At 46.8% G+C, this 6,266-nt stretch overlaps 1 long non-coding RNA gene across 1 annotated transcript; it reads left to right on the forward strand.

Moving 5' to 3' along the window:
* Positions 1 to 3,749, forward strand: LOC132435548 (uncharacterized). The gene is made up of 3 exons (XR_009521579.1): positions 1 to 112; positions 705 to 813; positions 1,831 to 3,749. It is a non-coding gene; the product is annotated as an uncharacterized lncRNA (long non-coding RNA).
* The last annotated feature ends 2,517 nt before the right edge of the window (positions 3,750 to 6,266 follow it).

The following is a 6,266-nucleotide window of genomic DNA, read 5'->3' on the forward strand; positions in this document are numbered from 1 at the left end:
CGATGATAGGGAGATAATCTGGATCTCTTCATCACCGTGTGAAATGGAGCATCCTGCCAGCCTGGACCGTCCACTCCAGAGAGTTATGTGAAAGAGAAAGCAATTCGATCTTGTGAGCCACTGTATTTTGGGGTCTGTTTAATCTAAGAGCTGAGGTTTTTACCCTGAGTAATACAAGACATTTCTGGGTGGGGAAGTAGAGCATTGATTTCAAGTCAATATCTTGTCTTCCTTCAGTTTTTTCCTTCTTTCCTTCCTTCTATAAGTATTTATTGAACACCAACTGTGTACCAGCAATGGGTACATTACCGGTGATGGTAAACAGGAGGACCGTGTCTCTATCTTCCTGGAACTGTGTCCCTACCTCCTAGTAGGGGAGATGGACCAAAACAAGTAGATGGACATTAAATTAAGACATTCCACCCACAGACTGGACTCTGTTGTTGTGAAGCATGTAGCTTTGGGGCTGGGGAGAGAGAAGTGGGCGAGACAAAGCTACTTTAGCAAGCGTGCTCAGGGAAGCCTACGTGCTGAGCCCTAAAGGAGACATGAAGGCAGGCAGGCAAGCTGAGAGGAGCATGTGCTAAGGCCCTAGGACGAGGAAGAATCTGAGGGACTGAAGACGGGGTGGAGGAGGGGAGAATGCACTGGAAGGTGGGCGGTACCAGTGGGACTGGATCTGGGTTTTACTCTCTGTGCCCTAGAAGCTGTTGAGTTCACAAGGAGTATCTGTGTGTGGAGCGGGGAAGACAAGTCACCTGATTACTGTATAAGGTCACCTCTACTGCTTTATGGAGAAAGGACCCTGAGAAGGTAAGGCTTCCCACAGCTGCCGCAGGCTATCTTGGTCCTGACAGTGGTGATTGCGAAAATTTATTAAAAATCATTGAAGAACTTCTCTAATCACACAGTATTTGAATTCATTAAAAAAATAAGTCCAGGGAGGGAGGGAGACACAAGAGGGAAGAGATATGGGAACATATGTATAACTGATCCACTTTGTTATAAAGCAGAAACTAACACACCATTGTAAAGCAATAATACCCCAATAAAGATGTAAAAAAAAGAATAAAAAAACAAAAAGAAGAACTATTTCCTCCAGTTTAAAAAAAAAAAAAAAGTCCAAGCCAGTAGTTTGAAGAATTAAGTTGCCAGAAGGTTTCTTAGACCATATGCCGTCTAAGTTGCAAGCAGGCTGGGAAAGGCTGGTGAGGGTTTGGTGATGCCACACCCTCTAGTCCACTTTCATGGTTTGTGGTTGTGGACGAGACTGGGGAAAGGGGTTGGAGTAGTTGCAGTGGGGCTTTCAAAAGCTTCGAAGGGGCCTGGACTTTGGAATTTCTACCTCTGGTGCAGAGGCAGCAAAGGAGGAAATGGAAATGGTAATTTGTAAAACCTACCCAGCCCTTTGAGCCGCCTGCCTATTATTCTCAAGCAAGTGAAGTCCGTGTTTAAGGACCATCTTTTCCCGCGAATATCAATTTTTTAAGTGTGATTTTTACCTTCTGGAGAGCAGTATCCTGGCTCCTTCTGCAGTAACTTTGAACAAGTGAGTTACTTCAGGAAGGAAACAGCATAGGTCCCAGACTTTCTGATGTCCGTGCAGTTATTATTGGGATTTTCTTTCGAAGGTTTTCTTTTCTCCCCCGATTCATGGAGATAAAAAGGACGTCACATTGTATAAGTTTAGGTTTACAATGTGTGGATTTGATTCACGTATATTGCAAATTTCTAAGGTTTTTTAACACTGTCCTCAGAAAGAGGAAATTGTTCGATTTCTCTCTTTATTTTATTTTATTTACTTATTTTTGATTTCTTTTTTTTCTTTAGAGGAGTGATATCAGGATCTGAAACAGTCCAAGTGAAGTATATTGCGAGACTCCTTTTGTTGGGTTCGTGTTTGCATATCTGAACAATCTAATGAGAAAGGAAGTCCAGGTTATAGCTTCTGCACATCAGGAAATGGTTACGTGCCCCAGCCTGGCCTTGCAGACGGGCTGAGGGGGGAACCCTCCTTTCTCCCCTCCCCCTTTCCATCTCTCACCCTGAAGTCATCTCCGAGGACTTGGGGTACGCTTGACCACCCTGGAGAATGGCCAGCGGTCACCACAGCTGCTCCCGGGCATCGGCCTTGGAGCCAGGCTCTCCTGGGGACAGGAGAGGGAAGAGGGAAGCAGGGGTCAAACACGGCTGGATTTCCTGGGGCAAGGTTTCCCGGTGTGAGCTCTGGGAGAGGCCTGGAGAGCCATGTCACATGTGCCGGCTCAGAGCCCAAGCTGGGCTGAGCTGAGTCCCAGGCTGGGAATTCTCAGTTTACAAGTCTTCCTTTCTGTCCTGTGGAAACAGATAGGGAAGGTTAATGAGATGAACATGGCCAAATACTGCTGGCTTCTGAGAAGGAAAAGAGCCTGTTACGCGCTCCTGCAAACACAAGCCCTCTAGATGGGGACAGCTTCTTACTGAGCTCTCTTCCAGGAAGACTTGATTGTTTTCATCAGACAGTTCAAAAGTAGCACGTATGCAGGGCTAGTCACTCAGCCGTACATGCCTGCTGAGTCAGGAATCAAGAAAACATCCTATTTTGCTTCTGACCTTTGCAGCAGCTTTGCCCAACACCTGCCCCCTTTCCAAATACGCAGGGATTAATATCTGGAAAGGATAGATCTTTTTATTCAAAAAAGAAGTTGGGTCTGTGATGAACTGTGATAAAATGAAGAACTAGTTAAGCACCAAAGCCACACAGTGTATGGAACGGAAAGATGAGATACCTCTTTGGTTGGAGATTTTCTGAAGAAAATATTCCAGAGAAAAGGGCAGATGGAAATGTATGTGTGTGTGTGTGTGTGTGTGTGTGTGTGTGTGTGTGTTTAATGAGTAGTTAAAAAAAATAAACTCTAAGTGGGAAGAAGAGAAGAAAGAAGAAATTTGGGCGCATCTATAAAATCGCCACAATTTATGAGAGTTTAAAAAGGCAATTCCTTTTTAAGGAGCCAATTCCTAATTTCCCACATAAAAGTATGGGAATTGAATGGTAAATCCTTCTCGGCCGACAAGACCCCTGAAAAGGGTTGGGAGAAAGAGTTACTGTTCCGTTTCCATTCATGTGTCTTGAAAGCCCGTGGCTGCGAAACTGCCCGGGACCGCAGAGGCCTGGGTTTCAAAGCTGCCCGATGACTTTTCAGAGCTGATCTATTGTGGGGCTTTGTTTCGTCTGGGTCGCCCTCGTTTTGTTCTGCTCGGGCTGTATCACTCTTCTGCCGCTGCTATTAATCCACCCTGTCTACTCTTCTCCATTCAGAGGCACATTTTAACCCTGCCCCGCACAGGGCGCAGCATGAAAGGCTGAAAGGCTGAGCGTCACCGCGGGGAGACTGAGAGGGAGGGGACGGGAGGGGAGTGTGGGGTCCTGGGTGCACAGGCTCACCTGGGTGGCTGGGTGTCCAGGAAGCAAAGAGCAAGGGAGCAAGTGGTGCGAACCAGCTCTGTCCATCTGCTGGGAGTCGGGCAAGCTGGAACAAACCCTTTTTCTCCACGGTCACCGCCTGGCTAAGCTGCCTGCTCCGGCACCGCGAACTCAGGCTCCTGGGGCCACACATGAGCCGGCCCTTGTTTTCCAGTTTTGATTCAATTTCCTTGCTTGTGCCTAATAGGCTCCTTATAGCTCAAGTGTTGTCAGACTGGGATAAAGTGGCAAAAGATACAGTGATTTGTGTAAAAAAAGAAAATTAAATCAGAAAACTGTTGTTTGGTTAGTAACTCAAATTCAGTTCCTGTCCTTATGCCTTCCCAGAAATCCTATTATATTCAACTATATTCCAAATAGAGAAGATGCTTCTCTGTCCTCCGCATCACTCACTTTTAATGGTGCAAGGGGACCATCCGGAAGGCCCAAAGGGTCCCGAGAGATGTTGGGTTATAAAGTGGTAACAAACGTTCCCCAAGTGCCTGTGGCTTCACGTCATCTGTGGTTCTCACGACACAGCCAGTGGGGGTCCCTCATGGTGGTTCAGGGACCCCTAATGATGGAGGGCTGTTGTCCACATGGGTACCCATGAGCCCCGTGGACGAAAGAAGGGACCTCTCACCTTGGCGATGAGATCTCCAGCTTGACGACACTTCCACAACAGCTAGCCCAGTGGTCACACCCGGCTGCCGGGCTGGGGGTCTCTATCTCCGGGTCCAGGAGGAGGGACCGGTGAAATAGGCATCCCTCCAGGCCACCGTGCACACGCTCTCAGGGACAAGCAGAGGGCTGCGTGGAAAGACAGGGCAGCAAAGCATTTTCAAAACTTTAACTGAACAGTGAAAGTCAAGGATTACATGGTTTGAACGTAACATGCTTAGTCGCACATTTGCCCTCCACGGCCATTTGGGCTGCGTGGCCTCAGGCAAATCATGAACCCACAGGACATCCACATCATCGCAGATATGGAGGCTCAGTGGGTCTGGATCAGTGGTTCCCAAACCTGAGTGGACTTTAGATCGGGGAGGACTTATTAAAGCTTTAGTTGTAGGACCTCAGCCCTAGTATCTCTGATTCAGCAGGTCTCGGGGGAGGCAGGGGGCAAGGCTCCGCATTTGTAAAATGTTTCCAGGTGATGCTGATCCTGCTGGTCCAGAGGACACACTTTGAGATGGTCTCTAGAACTGGAGAGTCCGATGTAGCTAGAACATCCAGTCTTTCCTAAATGTGACGGGGTAGCATCAGCTGAGGAGTTGACTACCGGCTACAGTAGAGTTTTCATGTGGAAATTTGACTGGAAAATGATTCACCAGAGCATCACTAACCCCTAACCTTGTTTGAGAGCACATTTGCATGTTGGGTTGACACAGAGAGTTTAAAGACACATCTCAATTACAAGATGTGATCCAGACAGCTGCCCTTGTGGGGACAGAGGTGGCCACTAAACTCTGAGCAATTACTTAAAATTAGACTTGTCAGGTTTGTTTAGGGTGACCAGGCAAGTACATACATTGACCCAATGTCACTCTTTCTGGAAAGAAGTTGTAATGATTTTGTATATCAGTCAAACTGTTCAAATACTAATGCCGCCTTCATGCTTTAATCACCATTCTAGTCAGATGTCATTTTTAGAAGCCCTTGGGGATTTGCATCCCTTAATGATTCTTCAATACCCAAACCAAGCATTCTTTAATTGGTGTAAATTGAGCAGTGTTCCAGCGCAAACAAGGAGAGGGCAGACTGATCAATGATGCCGTGCATGTCTGGCTATTGGAAAGCCATCGTCATTAGATCAAGTAACAAATCCTCAACTCCATCTGCCTCTGAGGAAACACCAGCTCATGGACCCGGCAAATACTATTTCTACTTGTCATCACTATTGGGAAGCACAGAGCAAGTTGTGATCCCCAAATCTCATCTTTTAGGAAAAGGGTTAAAAACATCCATCATCAAAACACCCTCTGTTCCAATGTCAGAAACTGTATGCTGGAGCCTTCAATGAGAATTCAACTAGAAACAGTATTTCTATCCTCCGGAGACTTGGTGTCTGTCTCTCTTTCTCTATTTGTAGATTGCAAACAGTATACAATTTTTGTTAACTTGACAAGACACTTTTTCCCACGATTTTTTTTTGGTTCCTGATGGTGCATTATCCATCTAACCATCTGAGCATGCTTGGGAAACATGAAACAGGTGTTCATTCCCTCCTACTTTTCGTACGATTGAAAAAACTCCAGGCACTATACTTAAGAAGCCCAGGACAAATCCTTCTCATAAATGTGTCAAGCCCACTTTTCACTCCTGTCTCTTTCCATCAGCTCTCTCAAATTGAGTCCTTATGACTGGGCCGGTGGGGGGAAGAAAAGGCAGCAGCAGGCCCATCACAGGCCCCCGGCTCAGGCCTGCCAACCTCCTGCTCCTGGTCAGCAAACCGTGCTCAGATACTACGGGTCCGGCGGTGGCCTGTGTTCACTGTTACTTTATCTGGTTTTGGACAAAAGGTGCTGTCTCTTGCGGGGAATCCCTCAAGTTGATTTCAGTTTGAGTTTTACAGTGGTCCAGTGCTTCAAATGAGTGGAAAGGAGGAGTAAAAGGCTATCAGCATCCTTGACAGTCTTTGCTTGGAGCCTGGATTTAGAGAGGAGCTTTGGGTGGGTAATCACACTGGGACAGCCTGTCTGCATGCAGTGTGCTATAATCCACACACATCCTCACAGAGGGTGTATTGCTTCCTTGAAGATGCTCTCGCCAAAGGTTTTGAGGACCTTGGGGTAAACCTTATGGGGGTGTCTTAGACTCCGGG

This window comes from Delphinus delphis, chromosome 12 (genome assembly GCF_949987515.2).
Source record: "Delphinus delphis chromosome 12, mDelDel1.2, whole genome shotgun sequence".
In the NCBI taxonomy this organism is placed as follows: domain Eukaryota; kingdom Metazoa; phylum Chordata; class Mammalia; order Artiodactyla; family Delphinidae; genus Delphinus; species Delphinus delphis.